Genomic DNA, 22079 nt, shown 5'->3' with positions numbered 1-22079 from the left:
TTCGGAACAAATGGATAGAATGTGCCGAGAGAGATACTTTTTAGACTTTATCGAAGCGCATCTGATTTGGAGAGACACGCACCTTCAGGGCTAAGTTTGTTTTTTCAGCACAACTCAACACCGACAACGCATCTACTATAGTTCAAATTCGGCTATCGTCAACATTTTTGGGGCTGCTCAAACTTTGGTACACAGACAGCTTTGCACAGCGCTAAACACACCAAATGTGTTTGTGTTGGTTTTTTTTATTCTCGTTTTCTCTCTCCGATTTCTTGTTATCTTGATGACCGACTTAACACAGTGCACATGAGAAATGCAGCACACCAGATCGAGTCAAGAGATATGTGAAGCAGTTTTAGTGTAGGGTTTTGCCACTTGTCATTTACGAGAAATTACTGGAAATGAATTGCCATTTGAAACATGCCAACCAAGTCGTAGTAATCCTAATGCATGGGACAATGACATCGTATTCCTTCTCATGGCTCGTTTTTGCTGCTGGCAAAGACTGTAAACAATGCACGCAATGTGTATGTTATCATCATCATCGTCATCATCATCATCATCATCCGTGGTGGAAATATAGATTCCAATTAATTATCCAAAGAAATGGAGATAATTAAATATTATGTGGCCGTTTGGCGGGTGCGTAATGTGCCGTGGTTTCTCAAAATGACAAAATATATTTATTAAATGGTTCATGAAAAGTCCATTTGAATGGCAACGAAATTTGAATACAGCAGTCACATTCTCTCTCTCTCTCTTACTCTCGTTCGCGCCAGTGCCACAACCAACGAAGAACCAAACCATTAGTTTTATTTATATCCGCCAAAATGGAAAAACACATTGGATATTTGTGCACGTAGATATGTGCTTGGGAGATTTTTGTGGGTGTGTTGAGGTCTGTGCTTCGCGCGAATTGTCTGCAACAAAAGAAATGTTGCCACATTGTACACGGTCGCCAGGGAGGCCAGCATAAGCCATCACTTCGACAGAAAAACCAAACGGAGCTATTAAGCAACTCTCGAACACACGCATCATAAACGTCGTACTTTTTCTTTGCGATGCTCTTCTCTGCTCTACTCTCCGTTGCTGCTGCTGCTGCGAAACTTATCACATTCTAAATAAATGTTGCGGAATTTGATGCGAGGTAAAGAACGCCGGCTATGTCAACCTGAAATTTATATCATGTTGCCTGATTTGAATGACAGTTGTTCCAATGTGCTAGAAGTTTTCAAGTCTCAATATACTGATTTATGTCGATGAAATTTCATCTATTTTATTATAAAAAGTCAGTTTGTTGAATAGTTTGGTTCTGTTGAATTTTAGACTTGCAAAAAAAGACATTTGTTTGTATAAATAATTATAATCCACTGTTATTTATTTATTTCAATAACGGCCGTTAGAATTTGAAATCTTCCATTAAGTCATTTGCATCATGTAACAAATGTGCGACTGCTCCAATGGCTACTGTGTAGCGGTACTTTTCATACACATAGTTTGAAACAATGCAAACGAATACACGTCTATGATCATTTGTGTATATTCTTTCAGTGTCACAGAGACTTCGTCTCTGCATGCGTAAGCAGCTAAGGGAATATCACGCTCCTGAATCTTGTGAGATATTTGAGATATTTGAAATAAACATCAATTGTATGACATATTTTCGAATATTTCGAATAAATGAATCAGATTTTTGTGAACTTTGGAGATATTTGACATTTTTTGCATTAAATCCGAATAAATACATTTAAATATCATTCATAATCACAAAAATCCAGAATATTCCGCCGTATTCACAAATATCCACCATATTTCATACGACAGATTCTTAGAGATAAATTGGATTTTTTTGAAATATTTGAAATAATTCAAGCGTGATATTCCCCTAGGTAAGCAGACTAGCAACACACAACAGTAATGAGTGAATCTCTGTTCATCTCGCTCGGACATTCTATACACATATTTTTGCTGGAATGCAAATTCGAACAGCCATTATTACAGCAAACAAAAATATTAAAATTTTAATTATTTTAGTGAATAAAACTAAACCAAATTAATTTAATGGATAAAATCTTCCAAAACAATGCTATGAACAAATATTTTTTAAACTAAAAACATCTTTATATTTCTGTTGAATGCGAAATATACTATTCAGACTTCGGATACAGTCTCATGAAACTTCAATCACATTGACACTAACTGCTATAAGACTATTCGTCGGCCACCATTCTTTCACTTTGTGCTTATTCTTCAACCGTCTTCTTCTCTTCAGTTCCGTTCAGTTCATTCCACTCTATTCGTTTTGCTCGCTTTTCTTCTCTGTTGGGATGTCTGTTGGCGGCGTTTTTTCCGCTCAGTTCTTTCATCATTCGGCCATTTCACTTGTTTTTCACGCGCGCACCCGCTTCACTCACATACCTGCTTAAAATTGCCATGCAGACATCTACGTTGGCTCCAAACAATTCAAAACAATACAAAGTTATTTCATGTGATCATTTTGAATAGACCACGTGTGCAGCTAAAGAATTTTTGATAATAGCATAACTTTTTTCTCTTTAAAAGTGCAAACGAGCGGGCATGAAATAGAGAGCGAGATAGAGCGAGACAGTGTGTGTGTGTGTGTGTGTGTGTGTGTGTTTGCATTGCATGCCTTTGAACAAATCAAAAAGAAAGCATAAATTTTCCGCCTTGAGCATTTGTAAATGCGTTCAAGTGTATTCACGTCTACACTCTTATGCTCAACAACACTAACTAAAGTCGATTCTGTTTCGCAACAGAAAAACAACACGTCAAGCAGAAAGTTGAAAAAGGAAACTTAAAAAAAAGAGCAAAAAAACCACACAAAATAGTAACGAAATAATTATTTTACAGAAACTTTTCCGATTTTATATACTTTCAGTCGATCTATTTAAGCCTCTTTCCCCTCGTATACGTGTTCGTTGTGCGTTTTCCGTTCCCGAAGTAATGTGTGATGCATATCGTTGGGTGCACAGAAAAAGTTACCTGTTTTGCTTTTAGTCGAGTGGAAGATATGGTCGAACAGTTGGTACGCAATTTGCTTATGAATCGAGTTTGTCAGTCGACAAATCGGTAGAAGTAGAAGAAAATACAATGAGGAAGGTGCAAGCAACGAACAAGAAAAAGCTTCGAAAAAAGGATATTACTTGATAAAAAAAAGAAAGCATAACGTATGGGTCTCGTAGATGACAAGCGTGCGTATGGATGACACACAAATCCCAGTAGGTTCACTTCGACCGAAATTCCAACTCTGTATTCACGCTTGAAGTGAAAAAAAAGCCGAATCGGAGTTTGATATCCACTAAGAAGAGCGATGAGCCTCCCAGTGAGAAAAGAAACTAATCCGACATCATCAAAACAAATTGTTGAAAGAGAAAGATACAGAGCGCCATAGGGTGATTGTCATCATGCACGCAACACGAAAATGTCGCCTTGAATTAACCCAAAACTCTCAACTCCAAACTGCTCTTTGAATTTGTCGACGAATGACGGCTACGACGGCGACGAAAACGACAGCAACATCATTGTTGAAATCAAATTCGATGGCTTCTCGAATAACTTTGTGTCGACGACAAAATGCGACATACCATTGTCTTGTATTTTATTAAAAGTGAGAATTCGACTCGTTCCGTGCTCACATGCGTAAATATTCATTTTGTGATGTAAGAAAATGGAAAAAAAGCTTTGAAAATGAATATTTACTTTAGTTTTAACATTCAACTAACGGAATCAACGGTGGAAAAGCACAAAATTTTCTTTTTTTCTTTTCAACAATGGTTATTTAATGTGATTCATGTTTAATAAGACAAACGAGCTCGAAACGAGACGATTCAATATTCTTTCTCTCTGTGTGTATGTGTGTGTCGTATGTTCGTGCGCGCTCGTTCGTGCAACTTCTCATAATGACAATCCGGTTTAAAATAGATGACGGCGGTATTGATCTCTCGTTGAACATTGTCTCTTTTTATTCGGGAAAACTGAAATTGGTTTGAACTTTTGCATTGCATTGGAACATGCTGCGTTTTTTTAATGCCATTGAATACATACACACACACACACACACTGAATACCGAAAGAGAGTAACAAAGAAAACAACGAAGGAAAGGTAGTGCACAAGTGAAAAATGCGTCGCGCAAAACTTTGCAATGCACTACTGAACACGGTTGGCGATCCTTGACTTCTGTTCTGAACAAACATTTCAAATAATTTATTTTATGATCGCTGAACGAACAACCACGAACCAAAAAGAATTTCATAAAAGATTCTATCAACAATGTGAAATATTTCGGTGTGCAACTTTGTTTTTTATTGACGGAATTTCCACCAACTCCCCAGTTCCACACAATTCGTTTTGTTCGTTCTCTCTCTCTTTCTCTCTCTCTCTCTCTCTCTCTCTCTCTCTCTCTCTCTCTCTCTCTATCTCATGCCCTGGTGTTGGCTGTGACTCACAATGTATTTCTTCAAATTCAGTATTAATCTCTTCTTTTTCGCCCATTCCCGTTCTTCTACGCGCTCCGATAATGTTCGCAGAGCACGAAGAAGAAAACAGACGATAGAGCGGAATGAAGGAAAAATCTCCATCAACCAAATCATTCGAATAGACTGGAATGAAATTGGTTTTATTATGTGCGCTGACTTGCAGAACTTATGTTTTTATTGCTCTTAAATTGAATATAAAGTTGGCGCGCTATGGCATGAAGCTTACGGACATGCACAAAAATGTCGTAATAAAGTTGTCATGTACGATACGATACAATGCTCAGCACACCATATGATGTGGTCCACATCGCACCACCGTGTCACCATACCATGTCCGACATTTTTGTGCTGGTCTTCGAAACAAAAAGTGCAATCTACAGCGAATCATAATAATTCCCATTTCAGACGCAAATAAAATGCTCTCGCGTCCACACAATGTAATTACATTTTTGACTTTTTATACGCTTGTTGTCGAAGAAAATTGAGTGATGTCAGTTTTAATAGTCAACAACTTTTGTGCGCACACCCGACAATTCACTTTACAGCAAGTTGTTTTCCCCTTCCTTCCTATTTGCTAAATATATTAACAGCACACGATTATCGTATCGTTAGCCATGTATAGATTATAGGTTCGTAACACATTGAACATTAAATAAAAATAAGGAAAATCAAAGAGGAGAGAGTGATAGAAAGGGTATTAGTGGTAATCGATAACCTTGCACATCATTATTAAATGGTTGTTGCTTATCGATGTCATTTTTGTCGCCTTGTTAGGCATTTCAGAACCGAATTTAGATTCGTTTCCGTTGTTCATGCGCTCGATTTATTTGTATGAAGCGAAAAAAAAAACACATATGCCAACGAACAAAACCTTTCAACCCCAAAAGGTCATACGATCAATCCAGATGCTGATAATGTCAAAGAGAAAGGGAGGATGGAACGATTTGAACCGAAACGCATATCAAGCGAAATAAAATCATGATATCGGATTTTTTCATCTTCTTCTTTTCTTGCTAATATGCCTGAATACTGCTGGACAGAGGAAATTAAAAATATTCGTCTTACATAAGCAAGCAAGATTATTTTATTGCAAATATAAATTGTACATAAGTTTTGTGTCGGTTGGTGGAGATTGCAGCATTTCAATATCCTGTTAATTTATGCAATTCTTCCGTAGGTGCGTTGTTCATTTGCAAACACATTCTTATTTTGATTCGACAATGAACGGAGGACTGAGCATTTAATGGTTTTTCATTAAAATACAAAGTCCCCTGGGTGACTTTCATACAAACAGTGTGGAAAAACACAAACTCTCTCTTTCTCTCTTTTTCTCAATTTTTCTAGAAAATCTTTCTGTTTGATTCGATCATTTCGAACCTTTTCTTCTTTCTAACTGAATAGAAAACATAGCCATTCGTAAACATTGCAACATTTTCCCCCGAGGTTCACACGGAAACCGAGCACAAATTTCCATTTTGCAATGCTTGTACCGGACATATTACGTCAAACACATTCTTCTCTAAACGAAAGATTACAAGAATGTTGTCGATTACAACACTTTTATTTTTGCCATTTTCGGACATTAAATGTGAATGAATGGACGGTAAAACTGTGCGCAGAAAGGCGTTTGAAAATTTAATTCGAGTGGGTAATTTTGAAAATTTAATTGCTTCAATTTCGGGAAGCAAAGATCTATATCAGGGGAATTCATTGGATTTGACAGTTCTATTGCAATTTCAATTCGCGCATTGTTTGCAAATGTTTCACATTCGATGCCTCATATCATGTGGAATCCATATAGTGTTCCACATCATCGGCAATAATCACTGACTCAATATTATCAAAACCGGACGATGCCAGCCGGAGTGTGTTAAACAAGTTGCAAATGGAACGAATGCTGTTGAAAAAACACTCATACACCCATGAATTTGATCTAGCATCTTGACAATGAAGTAAATCCATATAGTTGGAAGAACAACAAATTGATAAACAGGTTTGTGCGTACTGTGCCTTCCATTCATTCCATCGTTCCGAAGAAAAAAAATGGTTGCGGTTGTTTTTGCCTTTGCATTTGAATGGCAGCCATATGAGTAAATAGTGTAATGGGTTCGGCCTTTTGTTGTTGTAGTTGTTATTGTTATTGTTGCCGTTCCTGCTGTTATTGTTATTCCATCATAAATCTATTTGCGATAACCTTCTGAGTAAAAGTCTTGTTCGTATTTTCATGGCAGCCCCAAAAACGCTAGTATTGTTGTGTATGGAAATCGAATGTATCGAAGATTGTATTTTGATAACAAACAACATATATTTCTCGTTTATTTATCAACATTCAGAACCACTGATATATTTGATTCGATGCGTAATGCGTATTCTTTTTATATATTGGCTTTCCATTGAAAAGTGCGCCATAAACATCACCACCGCAACAAAAATGGTCAACATTAGAAAATGGCCGTGGTTGGAAAAACAACAGCAACGCGGCAGCAGCATCAGTACACACGATAATTAGGGTGCTGCTGCTGTTGGTGGCGCCACCATTGTGTAGCCATTCCGATTCAAAGGGACATTGACATGTGTACTATATCATCACATTATTCACAGCTTATTCCGGTCTATCACATTCACTCGTATTCACGGTATTGAACTCTTTCGACTTGGTCGAGAACTTTGATCCCGAGCACTTGACTGTGGCGATGAACCGCAATTTAACGCTATTGCGTAGGGCACACGATGATAAACATGTCAAAATATAAGACAATGCTCTCTTTCTCTCTACCACTCTCCATACCAAATGTGTATATCCAATACATGACACATCTTAATCGACACAACGAAGATGTATGCATTGCGATTGCTGAATATTCAACATATTAATTAGTTTCGTGCTTTCACCATTGGTTTTTTTTTTAACATATCATTGTCGTTGTTTTATGTATTCATGAATTGTTCAATCTTCAATCACTTATGTATTTCTCCAGAGATAATTTCGAGAGAATGACATTCGAAAAGGAAAGTGAATGAATGAACAAGAGATGAAGCTCACTGAGTCACAGACGCATTGAAGAAGAGCTCAAAGTCTCAGCGTCACTGCTTCTTTTGCTTCTGCTGTTGCCGTCACCGCCACCGACAAATAACAACAAATCAATCTTATTTGCCAAATCCAATCTAATTTATTATACAGACACAACAAATTTGTGTCTGTTGCACACGTGTCTGCTCCACCAAACCGCGAAGTGTGAATATTTTCATCAAATATGCTGCCGTTTCCAATGCTCCATTGTCACACTATTGTTTAGTGTTTTAATAGTCGAATAACATGAGATGAACGAACAAACAAAAATGCACACACTTTTTGCAAATTGACAGCATACCATGGCGAAAATAAGCTTGCAACGGAAATTGTAATGCAGCAACAATAAATAAATAAATCACATTAACAAAGTATAGTCAGGGAGCAAATCAAAGCGAAAGGAAAACATACAAATACGATGTAACTAGCGGGAAGCACGAATGAATCACACCGAAAATTTGTGCAAAATTATGTGAGAGATATGGATATTTCGAGCAGAGTGCGAGCTATGCTCAGGAATTCTTAAATGCTTGCTACACCGTCAAAAAAAAAAAAAAAATTTGCTCAGTAACATCGTTTAATATGAAATGTAATTTAATAAAGTCATGGATTTTTTTAAAGAATTCCATTTATTCACGTTGCTTTAGATTTCTCGCTTTTTCATCATCCGAACTTTTCGCACACATATTTCTTAGCATTCGTGCTCAGAACGTTTGAATATATTCAAGAAAAGGGAAGTAAGAAAATCTCTCTGGCTGTCTCTTTGAGAGTTTTGTATGTCTAAGTCTTATATTTATTCAGTTCATTCCATCATTTATTTCGCATTACATTTGTACGGTAGATACATGAATTAATCTAACACATTTTGAATTTGCTCGAAATGAAAATAGACAAATCGATGTGGTTCACACCCAAGTCTCTTCCATTCTCTCCAATCTGTCTGTCCCTTCATCGTTTCGCTATAGCACTGAAATAACAAAACCACAATTTTAGTTGCAACACGCCACGAGAGAAAAAAAAATCACCAGCGTGTGAACATAGAATACACGATATTGAGAGCATGGTGATGATAGAGCTATAGAGAGAGCGCTCGATATGGCAATTTAAATATGCACATCGGCACCGACAGCAAATACATTATATTCCTGTGCAATTCGCCGTGGTGTGTGTCGCATAAAAGCGTTTTATTCTTGTCAAGGTGATAATACGATTGACACAACATAATGCCCCGAATGGGATAACAAAAAGAAATTACACACATTTCTTGGTTTTTCTAGTCAATTTTGTTGTTGTTCCTATCGTCTGCTTGATACTCTTGCTGCACGCGTTTGTGTACTTGGAAAATGTTTGCTTGTGAACGTATGAGACAATGTGACACTGGTAGATTGAAGCCAGAACAAGCTGGAGCGCATGGAGAATGAGAGAGATAGAAAGAAAAAGATCGAATGGAAGGGCAAAATAGAGACACTAAAAAACACAGAAAGCACGCTTTTAAGGCATTAGTTACTTTTGGCATATTTTTATATATGTCATACACTATTATAAATGATTACTTATGTATGCCAGTTGCACGCGACGCTATGCGCATTGTATGCGCCAAATACTCTGTGTTGATGATATGATGATGGCACACACACACACACTCTCTCTTCCCTCGCCCGCTTGCCGTATCTCTCTCGGCGTGCTGTGTATTCTCGTCGTGTAAATGTATGGGACACATTTTCAAAGCTTATATAATTTGATAAGCTGATCATCACATATTGACAGTTTGATGCTACACTGAAAAATTTCCGTGCTTACAATGTACGAATTTATGAGTACATTTTACGAATTTCATTAGTGGTTTTCAACCACGAATGGCATTCGTACATTATACGAATGTTATTTTTATTCGTAGATATTCGAAATTTCCGATGAAAGTGAACATGCTACCCCCCTCAAAATTCACAGGCCAAGCAAAAATTATAATTTAAGAAAAACTGTGAAATGCTGTGAGTTTTTAAAAAGCTCATTTCACATCAATTAAAAAAATGTTTTGCTATAAATGATATTTATAAATTCATTTTATGGACAATTCTATAATTTTTTGAAGATAATTTTGTACTTTAGCATGAAACTAAAAACTCTCAAATGTGACGTAATTTTTTCAAGAAGAAATCTTGTTTGATTCACAATGAAAAATATGACGGATTCCAACACTTTATTGTATAGGCAAACACATTCGTGCATTCTACGAATAATTTATACATTCTACAAATAATGCGTATCGTCACCGTACGCATAAATTATGCCTACTAATACATTAGTTCATTAGTAAATGCAACGAATTTATTCGTAAATAGTACGCATACGATGCATAAATAAACGAATATATTCGTGTGTGAAATTTACGCATTTCATAAGTAGAATGTACGCATAAATTCGTGCAATTTACTCATATTAGTCAAAATATTTTTATTACAAATGCAGTTCGTACATTGTAAGAATATATTCGTAAATAGTACGTCTTTCATTAGTTTCGATGAAAAATATGCTACGAATACTTCGTACATTGTACGAAGATTTGTACGATGTACGAATAATCATGCTACGAATAAAATTCGTAGAGAAATTACTCATAAAATTTTTGAGTGTATCCAGGGCATAACCATATGCATATAAATCGCTGGTGGATCGAGCGAATTGCTTCGTTTCAATGCTCGCTCATGTGCCATTTTCATGCCTCATATTTGCAGTTTATTCTCGGTTCCATTTTTGCTGTTCTTCTCTTGTGTACTGTGTTTTTTCTATTTATTTGCTTTCGTATGCATACGCAGCAAAAACTCTAAAAATTATGATTGAAACGAAGTATTTCGATGGCGAGCACGAGTGAAACAAAAGCATAATATTCCGAGAAATGATCCGTGTGTGTGTGTGTGTGTGTGTCTTTCATTTCATTACCGCCAACCAAATAATCCTTCATAACAGAACGAAATGGAAAATTTGGACACTTTTATGCATGGATCTGTCATTCCCTTGCGGTTAGATTAAAATCTCACTCTTGAATGGCATTTCGACAATGGCACACAGCGCACGCAGCGTACGAATCACCCAATAATAGGATCTATCCACCACAATTGGCCACCACGATGCACACACGATCGATTGGAACTATAATCCATGTGGCTTTCATTTCTTTCGAAACACAGAGCAGAGAAAAAACGAAGATAAATCGTTGGCCAATGCAAAAGCAATGTATTTTATTCCGAAACACTATCCGAAAGAAGCACCATATAGACTCCAGTCTTTCATATTTTGTTCGCTCTTTGTCTCTCTCTCCCTCTCTCTCTCTCCCTCTCTCTCTCTCTCTCTCTCTCTCTCAATTCTTTTTTTGTTTGTTTGCTAGAAATGTGCGTTCGACTACGATTGTTTGGACTTCTCTGAATGTTCCACAATGGGTTTGCGTGAACACTGAACATTCGTTGATTGAAACATCACACTTGCAGTGAATTTTTTATATGCATAGCTTAGAGCGAAAATGCCATACAGAAATGTCGCAAGTAGAGAAATTATCAAAATAGAGAAGCTATTTAACGGTAAATAAAAATCTCCATAAGGAAATGTATTGGCAATGTAAAATTGCGAGAAATAGCTGGCTGCGAATACAAGAGCCGAGCTTAATATTAAGCAACACTCACTCTCCGTTTCTCCGCTTCGTTTTTTCGTTTCTGGTACTCTCTGATTCACGTGTTGAAAATATAAAAATATCTAATAAATGCCACCCAAATAAATAAGAATATTGGTAGACATTCTCTGAATGTTACGGTAGGGTGCAATGAAAATGAAAACGATTGACCGGAATTTCAATCAATGTTGTTGGTTTTTGGAGAACGTTGACAGTTTTTTTTTTCTGATTTTCAAAGAGCCGTCATTTCAATACCTCCAGTGACCTATTTAACGCAATTCCACTGCATATACTTTCGATTTTAATGACAAGTAAATTCAATTTCATATATTTTAAATGTTTCATCACTTGAAAATGCTTTCGAGAGGGAGAAAAAATATTGAAGCAAGTGTGCTTGCTCAACTCAAAATGCTTTAAATTGTATATAGAAAAAGCTTTGCGTTTTGTTACTACTGTGCATGGATTTATTGACAAATTTTCCAATCGCCGGACAATTTCACATACGAAATAATGTCAATAACTCAATACACACACACACACCCACACACAATAGAACCACATATATGCTGTGATGATGACGATGTTTGACACAAGACAGATAACTGAAATTGGCAATTTCATCACAATCACAACAAAAATTAGAATATATGCGATTTTTTAATAATAGAAAAAGCTGCGTTCAATTTACAAGGGAGCTTGTTTCTCGTTTTTTGCTCGTTTCTCTCTCTCTCTCTCTCTCTCTCTCTCTGGTGTCTAGTTCGTCATATGTTTCACGCCGGGAAGAACACTCTTCAAAAACGGAAAAATTCTCTCTTTATTCGTTCTTTCGCTGTCATCACTTTTGCAAGTTGAACGAATTTCCGAGATAAAAAAAAATCGATGTTCAAATCGCTGTGAATGCATCACGTCTTTTTCTAAGCATTGCACACGTATCATCATCGCGTTTTATTAACGAGCCAATAGATTCCCAAATCACATACAACAGCAGCACACATTCGCATGCACATTCAGCTACTATGATCTGAAAAAACAATTTCGCCTCTGTCACTGATTGTAAATTTTCCCATATTTTAAAGTGGATTTGTGTATCAGAGATTGAATTGTGCAGCTATCGAACATTGTGCACGCCGAGCACCGAAAATGCAAGACAAGATTTCAATAAATTTGAACACGATTTGTCATTGAAGATGGCTGAAATGAAAACAAGGATAGCTCCGAAGATGAAAAATGAAAAAAAAAACTCGATTCGCATGATGAATTTCCATTCGAAGTTATGCGATCGAATAGAAAATATTGGACAATTTACATGCATCGATTAATTTTGTGCTGGTAAAACGTGCATGCGACAGCGGCAATAGCAACGGCACCGACGGCGGTGAATGTGGCAGCCGGCTCTACTCAATGTGGAACGACGCATTTATCTCAATTCGAGAGTCAAGATATTTTGATTTGAATGATCGCGCGAACAACCAAACGAAAAGAAATGAAAAAAATGCCGAAATTATTTTCATCGAGACGAACGCTTCATGAAGCACAAATAAACATCAAATTTATGATTCTCATATAAATCCTTCTAAATTAGATACAACAACAACGATGAAGAAAAAGAAATTAGCCAAATGTCAAACGGTCGAACCTAAACAAATGGTCGATTTTCCAAATGGTCTTTTTTCTTCCATTTTTTTTTTATTTTTAACATCATTGAAAATATAATGGTTATTGAATGTTAAAATTTTTGTCGGCGTAATTGGTCTTTCGACTTTGCCATCCTCCCACTCTCCCTATATAATTTAGCTGTTAATTAGTTAGTATATCATTTTTCAAATGAGCAGCAGTCGAAAATCAAGTCAAATATTTCGATATAGCGTTGATTAAAAATAAATCCCGTTTAAGCACATGAATAGAAGCAGCAGAAGAAGAACAACAACAACAACACACGAATCGGGCTGCGAGAGCAGCTACCGCAACTTTCAAGTGGAGGGCAATACGTAATATAATAACCGTTGGCTGAAAACTTCTACTTTTACCCATAATGAATTGAAATTAATGACTATTTTCGGATATTCTATTTTCGCTGTGACATGCTTCGCTGGCAAGGACAAAATGGTTGTGTGTGTTTTGTACTAAACACGTTGGCACAGCACATATTTGTTTTGGTAATGCATTCAGGAGAGCATTTTCCACTCGATACAAATCAGGGTTCGATTTTATTAACGCTTGTTGTTTATTTTCGGTAAAATTACAGAGTTGGAAATTCGTGAAATTCATTTTGAAGCTGCAGTCAAACATTCACGTACAAAGTAAGTTGTGCGATTCGATTAATTTTGAATAAAATTGGTTTCGATTACGGGAGAGAAAGAAAGAGGAGAGATGATTTAAGAAATTGGTACGAATAATTGTATCCATGGGGATAAACATACACACTCACAAAACAAACAAACATCCGAAAAACTTCAAACACCTAATAAAACAAAAGAACTCTCCGCCTATTTTGGGCCTAATCACAGAAAATCAACTGTTAACGCATTCTATCTCAAATGACATTTCGTATTTCCAACGACGCATTCAGTGCTAATCCCAAGAACAGGCTTTATTTGGCCAATTCATTTGATTAGACTCCGATCGAACGAGGCAAATTTCGGGCCGAACCAGCAGGCTGCTTGTTTTCTCATTTTGGTTGAACAAGACGGGTAGCAGCCGGGCGTAAAGCAAGAGACCGAAAAAGAATGGAACAAATCTATTGGCTTGATTAAACACCGACTGAATTCGATTGAAAAACAAATCAAGCAAATTGACGGACTTCAATCAAGATCAAAAGCATTGCCGTGAACAAGTAAGCAAGCGTGTCGCTCAATTTTATTTTCCATTGTTGTTGCCTTTTTTTTCCGAATCGCAATTGATTTTGGCGCTTGGTACCGAACCGAAAAATGTAATCGCTTTCTGAATGGCATTTTCCGAGAGACGGAGGAGAGCCGGAGGATGAGGATGGGGACTTGTTTTTCGGGGCCAAAATTAAATTCAACATTCCCTTCCACATTCTCTTTTTCTCTGAAAATCCGTTGTCCATCGGTGGTTCCACTGAATTTTGTTACAATTTTCCGATGGAACAAAAACATATAATGAAATTTGCCTTTGATATTGATGCTGTCGCTTTTTTTTTTCTTTGCTCAACCCCATCCAAATGTTTGGCGACGCATCAAGACATGTCAGTGTGAACGCGAAACAAAAACGCGCAAAACTAATTGTATTTTATATTTTTTTTTTGTTGGAAAACGTATGTTATACACAGTGTTGTAACACCAATAAACTTTTAGTTTAGCCAAATGGAATGCAAAACATCTCGGTAAAGTCATTAAAAAAGGGCCGCGGCAAGCCAAAATTCAGCAGGAACAAGCAATGCACACACAATGACGACGATGACGATGATGATAACAACAAATACTCAACATCGAGTTTATTACGGTAGTCGACCGGTATTTATGAAGACTGAAGAGGCCAACGGTAGACAAAAGGTGAGTCAAATAAACTTGGTACAAAAGGCGTGAGTGAAATATTTTCACATGAAATGCATAGAACGTACACATAAATTGGACAACAGAAATCCCATAAGCGACAAGATGGAAAAAAGGTGATGCTAACAAATGGGCGGGCAGTTCGTTCACGTTTCAACGAGATCGACAAGTGAAGCTGAACAACGACTCTCGTGCACCGAATGAAATTAAATGACGGTTATATTATTTTCATTAGCATTGACACGAAACTCATAATCATTATGCCCGGTTTTCAGCTTTTTAATGTGCTCACGCGTGTGGATTCGTGTGTGCGCACCTCATCGTTCATTCTCTCAATTTCTCTCTCTTGCCGACTGTAAAAACGGCGTATTCTTGTTTCAACGCCAATTTTTCTGGTGTTTTATCTTCCATTTTCGTTATGAACCATTGTGCGCGCGCCTTTTCCATTCGCATAAGCGTGCTCTAGTTATGATCTGTTCACTGTGCGCTAGTTACTGTTGCGGATATATATATATATATTGTATGTGTATGTATATTGTATATATTTTTGTTTTCACATTTGTTCGAAATGCAGCGAAAAAGGAAATCGTTTACAAAGTGATTCACAGTATTCTTTTGTAATGGCTGTTATGAAGCGTCGTAACAAAAGGGCCGTGTAATCGCACACGCTCGCACCAAATGCATTCTCTTACACAATTTTTACAACTTGTTGAAGCAGCGCTATTGCCGCGTTAAAACACTTTTGTCATTCGTTTTTTATGTTCACAATTTTTTTTTGTGGTTGGTTGGTTGTTGTCGTTGACGTCCTTTGGTAGTATTTGATGACCAAAGCAACTTCGATATCGTTTTCATGCTGGTCTTTATATGCCAGTCTTTTTTTTTGTTTAATGCACGTGTGACTCATCTAACTCGCTTTACTTCCGAAATATTTTGTCACTCAATATCATTGGTTTTTGTTATTGACGCTATACCGGTGCTCTTTCCCTCTATCTTTCGTTCGCCTCCTTCTTTTTACGATTGATAATTACAATCATATCTGTTGTTGACCTTAGGCGATGTGTTTTCTTGGTCATGTGACCTATAACAAAAATGTAAACGGTCCATAAAAATGTGCTTGGACCGATAATACTTATGGTATGGCGCGCAGTAGTGTCTCGTTGTGTGAAGCATATTATCCGGCGGCTTTTGCATTCAACATCATATCGGGAGAGTGACGTGTAGTATGTGCTGTTTTTATTTCGATCATCGCATTATGTTTATATTGGCGCAATGAGAAATGAAATGAACGAATGAACGCAAAAAATAATGACAATCGCAATAAATACGCCGATAGACATTAAACGAAAATAAAATCAAGTGAACGATGGTGAACGAAATCGAATAAAGTGAAAATGGAATCAACCAAATACACAGATATAGGCGGCGGCGGATATGAAACACTTTTGAGAATAAATGCCACAATGTACATTGTACATTGAGCATAAAAGAAAACGAATGAGAGATGAAGGAGAGAGAGGGAGGAAGGGAGAGAAAGAGGCAAAAACAAAAAGTAAGCAAAATATATGAACGGTACGAGGGATGATCGTTAAGAGAAATAGTCGTTTGGCGATCGTCACATGAAAACGCACATGATTTTCCCTTGGCATAACATGAAAATTGAGAGAAATGGCGCTAGTGCTGATGGTGATATCTTAGTTTGCCACGTTTACGCTTCATCATTTTCCTCGATTTTTTCGACATCCCATCCCCGTCCTGCAGAGTATTTTACCCACTGTCTCTCCTTCTCAACAGCTCGCTTGCTCTTTTTTCTAATTAATATTTCTGACGGCATTTTATTCATTATTCAAACGTAACTTCATATATGGAGGAGCATCAGAACCCGAGGTCCCTGCTAATATTTTCATTATCCCAAACATGCCGAACACTTTCGATCTAATACTCATTGTGGCTGTGAAAGTCAACAACATACTCACAAACACAAAATTCTGTACTAGAAGCACACATGCGAAATGGCACATTATGATATAGCCGAGAATTCGATTTTCGATTTCTACCAAAAATAGTGTGAGATATCAATGCAAAGCATGGATATGCGCTGACTAATATCAACACCATTGACCCGACTCACTGTCAATCAAACGTAGCAAAGCGTGTATATTTAGTAATATACGGCCGCATCCCTGCCAACCAAAGTAGCATCAAGTTTTTGTTGAACTAGATTTTTGGTGATTTGTGTCCGCACTGTGCCGTAATTTGTTCCTAGGGGCTAGGAACAAGTTGTGAGATTCACATAGATTCGCATATATTCATGCGTTCGTGGCTTTATTATTGTTGTTGTACACTCACTGCGCTGCGAATGTCTCGTATACACAATCACACGAATTCACAAATATTCGTACGGATTCGTCTCAAGCGCTTGTGTTCTTACCCCCTAGATTTGTTCATTTTCAAACATTTGACAGCACCAACAAATTATTGCTTCGCATAAATTAATGTTGCACGGTAGCGAAAACTTTTCAAGTGATCTAGTTCTCTTCGCCTGACAGCCTTCCAGGGAATGTGTTAACGTCGAGAGAGAGAGAGAGAGAGAGAGAGAGAAAAAACGAGAAAACCCAAGCCAGAGCAATTTCTTCTTCACTTACCGAAGAAAAAAGACCAATTTGGTTTTCTCTGACAAAATACTTGCCATTCAGGTGAGATGAACATGTTTCTTTTCCTTTCGCCAGATAAAAAATGTATGAACAAAAGCACATTGACAAAATGCGTGTATCAAGATGCTTAAAAAAGAAAGAGCGGAAAAAAATTTCATGAAATGTACAACAAAATAAGTCTTGACAGTTGTGGTTTTATTTTTTTTTCTTCGGGTGACAATCCAAGCCACATTCGGTTTGAGAAACTCAGTTTGTGTGTGTGTGTATTTTTGCATCGTTGGGTGACAGCATCTTAGTGCTCAGTGCTCACTGCCATTGTATTACTTTAATCATATGGAGCGCACAGTCATTTGAATTTGTTACAGTTTCCGTATTTTGTTCTTGTTCCACCTGCTTGAATGTTGATCTTTTCTGATTTTGTCGCTCGTTTTTCCCTTCTACGGGCCCTCTCTCGTTCGTCGCGTGTGATGTTTACTCTTGCGTCTAGTTCATCGTACATACAAATTGTATGAGTGCGTATGGCACAATAGGCTTCCTCACTGCATGCTGAATATTTTAAGTAAAACATTCATCAATTCGAGAGTGGATCTTTTTTCTTCTTCTTCGTCGTCGTCGTTGTTATTTTTTGCTTCTTATTTTTCTGCTTCTTTCGTATGTTCCTTTTTTTACTTTCTATCGTCAGTTGCACGTGGTTTATTTATTTATACTGTCAGACCTTCTGAGACTTGAGATGGATGCATACGAGCAACAGTTTGGGATTTGGTGAATATTTTAAATGAAAACAAATGTTTCGGTTCAACCACACTGTAAACTTGGTCCCAGAAACTTAGTTAGAATAATGATTTCGGCATCACCATCATTCTGAGCCTAGGATATAGAGAAAAGTAATTTTTCTTATCCGCAACCTTTACACATTTCATTCATTCATTTGTCTCATTGTTGATTACATTTAACTTTGTTGTGCCAAGGAGAACGAGCGAGTGAGTTACAGCACAACAAGTCCCGCAAACAGTGTCGAGAACATTGAACGCCTGAATGAAGAAATAATTTTTCAATTCGTTTAGTCACGCTTCTTTTATAAATGCGCCTTCAACACGATAGATATTTCATTGTGTGAACAACTTTTGTAGGGGATTTTCTAAATACGGTGTATAAACAATAGCAAATACTTCAGAAACTCTTTGACGAGCAATGTATTTTGTTGTCGTTCATTTTTTTTTTCCATTCCCTTCTCACAGTGAATTCCACTGTGTTGTTTGATCGAATCGAAAATGGACAATATCGATTTCAAAAACGTTGTTTTGGTAGCTGGCACAGCTGCTCTGATTACACAGACCGCTTAACGCGGAGTTGGGCGAACGATGAATTTCATTGTTGACGATTGAATGCTAAAAATAACATTTTCACACGCAAAACTCGCACCGTTCTGTGTAGCACTCTCGGCATTCCGACTCAATAGCTGGAATTTGAACGATGTGAAAAGCATTATTAAAAGCGGAATCGAGTGAACGAGCGAGCAAGCAAGCAAAAAAATGCGCGCATCATATCGATCGATTGCTTTCGCGTGTGCTTGTTTCATCCTTTCAGCCTATCGCTTATTAAATTGTCTGTCCAAAAAATGACGTGTTTCGAGGGGAGCAACAAACATCGCCAATTTTTCGATATATTTTTTCCACCCGCGTATCAAGTGTTGTTTTTTTTTACGTTCCGTCCGGAATGGCTACCGTTCAACGGAAATGACACTTTGCCAGACGAATTGAATGCAATGTGTCGTCTCGTGCACGTGGAAACAGTGGGCTCATCTATCGTCACCCAAAGATATTCTATCCGAAAAAGAAAAAAAAAGAAAATAAAGCGATTCCCATCAAGTTTCAACCGGAGCGTGTTATGAGCTGATGTCAGCAGCACTAACTAACGTCAGTTGCTGATAAGAAAGGAATACGAATTTTGTAATGCAAATGCGTTAAAACAACGCAACGCTGACGTTAGTTAGTGCTGCTGACATCAGCCCATAACACGCTCTGATTTCAACACACATTTTAATCTATTAATTTGTCGAGCTCACTGTTGCTGGCTCACTTATCGTAATTAGCGCTCATCAGTATCGCATGTATCAAAATGGAGATAGAGTACACAAACACCCCGACCGAACGCAACTCGTCTCAAAAACCCACAAATGATGAAACATTATTTTTGGTTCGTGCGTTGGCGGCCTAATTCTTTGTTTGGCACTCGGTTTATTTGTTTGCTTAATGTGTATGTGTGTGTGGATTTAATATCGTGTCGGCTGTTTTTTTTTACTCACGCTAGTAAATTTTTTGTTGTTAATCATCTCTTGCTCTTTCTCGCAGTTGATTTCTCTATTATGGCAAAGTCAAAGTTTTTGCGTGTTTCAATCAGATCGATACACATCGACTGTAATCACATCGAGAGGCTAGAGATCTCAAGGATTTAATTAACTGAATCGAATTTCAAATAAACTCCATGAATTTTTGATAAGCCAAAGTCATTGCCATTCTCTTCAAAACCTATTTTTTTTGTTATTTCGCTGTTTGCGCTACACGGCGTGTACCAAAATCGAATTCACAATGAATTTTCACGCCTTCAACGATCGTATTTGAAGTGCCAATAATAATAATAGAGCCGGCCCCGCCCATCCATTATTAATTCATCGTCAGATTGATCGCGTATGGTGAATTAATTATTAATGGATTTATAAGAATGTGTCGAAGTTGACATGGAAAAATCGAAAGTGTCTGATTCAAATGAATTTCATTGATAAAATTGTTATTATTAATTATCGTGATGCTAACTCAGGACAGATTGCGTCAAATATTGCTACACAGTCGACTGAACGCTTGACGCTTTTTATCATCAACCAAGTCTATTTGCCCACCCACATAAAATCAAGTTGTGCACCGATGTAAATCCATCTCTTTCTCTTTTTCTCTCTCTCTCTCGTGCGTGCCTTCTCTCTTCAGTTTCTACGCGCAATTCCATACATTTACTCGGAAAATGAAATATGATTTCAGCACAAGCTGATTACCATCATTACATCGGCTCAATGCCAGTATTATCGTCATACAATATTGAATGTTGAGCAATTGAGCTTTTAATACTTCGAAAAGTGCAAATACCTTTGACCAATTTTAATTGCATCTCTCTCCCAGCCCACCCGAAACACTTTCAAGATCCATCGTTCATTTAATAATGCTGGCATTAATTGCAACTGCATCATTTTATTCGCCGCATACAAACACAAGTGCACACTAAAAAGAAGAATTGCCAAAAGGGATGAAAATAACTTGAAATAGGAGGAGATGGATAAATGTTGGCGGATGAATTTGATCGACTTTGGGAAAATGTGTGTGTGGTTTTTAACTGTAGATTTTATGTAGGAGCGGTTGGCTGCCCGTATGGAAAATTTTTTCGAGTCGATTAATTTGGGACATTTTGACTGACTAAAAGTGATTGTCTCGAACAAAATAAGCAACTGCACTTAACTTTAATCACACATCACTCTTAGTCAAAATGTCCCAAATTAGTCGACTGACTGAAAGAATAACTAAACGTGATTGTCTCCATAAAAAACGCATGATTTCAATCAACTTAGCCAGTTTTAGTTGTGTATCATTATATATAGTTACATACAACTGAGTGACTGTTAATCATTTTATTTGCACACGGGTGACCTTTTGACAGCCTAAGGAATAAGCGCACATGGTCTAGTGCAGGATTTTTCTTAGGGCGAGCAAGCGGGAAATGATTGAGCATTCAATTGAGCGTCGAATGAGATTATCTATAAGAATTGCTCCTAGAAGCCGTTCACGTATATATATACTCAGTATAAATATACACATCTGATGCTGTTTTTTTTATCATTTAAATGTGTTTTTTCTTCATTCAACTCACATTTTCTTGATAGACGCTTATTCGCTAATGTTTTTTGATTCTCTTTTTATTCTTTGATGAATGCGCGGACAATCAACACCGCAACACGATGAACAAGAGCCTGCGATGCGAGCGAGAGATAAAAAAACCAACAGAGAAAGAGAATACATAAATGAGGCTTAATCTATTTGGCCATCTTTGTGGTGATGAGATCTGGTCATAATTGTGCTGCTTTATATAAATCATTAAAAGAAATGACATAATCGCCTTCCAAGTATTTATTTCGAATGAGTGATTTCTCTCTATTCGAACGCATAAACGTCTATGAGAAGGGAGAAAGATTGGGAGGAAAGTGAGGAAACAAAAAAATGTCAGAACCACGCCGAAAATGAGTCGCATGTTTACCCTTGTTATCATTATTCTTTGTAATAATCGTTGACCGAAATGTGCGCGTGGGCGCGTGATACATAGGAAAAAGGGAGACACTTTGATAGTCCATCTAATGGGAGAGCGAAATCAGGACCGACCACAAGCTGCATTAAAACTCAATGCCTTCGGTGTATGTATCTGTGTGTGTGTGTGTGCGGTGTTAAAATAGAAAAAAACACCCGACGATGACGACGTCTTCTCGAAGAAAAAAAAATTCCATAAAAATAGTGTAGCGAGCGGAAGTAATTCTATTCAAATGTATTAGATCGTTTTCTTCATCAGTCATTCCATTCATAATAAAAGAATGAGCCAGTGGATTTTGAGGAGAGAGAGAGAGAGAGAGAGAGAGAGAGAGAGAGAGAGAG

The 22079-nt window shown here is 37.3% G+C and overlaps 1 protein-coding gene across 6 annotated transcripts in view; it reads right to left on the bottom strand.

Annotated features, from left to right (window-relative positions):
- The window catches only part of LOC129577022 (G-protein coupled receptor dmsr-1), a 52945-nt gene that overhangs the window by 14952 nt on the left and 15914 nt on the right, over positions 1–22079 (bottom strand). Inside the window, exon 2 of one of the 6 annotated variants that reach the window (XM_055463380.1) lies at positions 21307–21406. The exons of 3 other annotated variants lie outside the window; for them this stretch is intronic. The gene's annotated coding sequence lies outside the window, so the exon portion shown is untranslated. Of the gene's footprint in view, positions 1–82; positions 1156–20531; positions 20565–21306; positions 21407–22079 lie in introns of those variants that run through there. 2 more of the 6 variants (XM_055463385.1, XM_055463381.1) reach the window with 2 other exon arrangements.

The sequence above is a fragment of the Sitodiplosis mosellana genome, unplaced genomic scaffold (assembly GCF_009176505.1).
Source record: "Sitodiplosis mosellana isolate CC-2019 unplaced genomic scaffold, AAFC_SMos_1.0 Smas_scaffold_6197, whole genome shotgun sequence".
Lineage (NCBI taxonomy): Eukaryota > Metazoa > Arthropoda > Insecta > Diptera > Cecidomyiidae > Sitodiplosis > Sitodiplosis mosellana.
The sequence above is the reverse complement of the archived record's forward strand: the minus strand, read 5'-3'. Positions and strand labels throughout refer to the sequence as shown.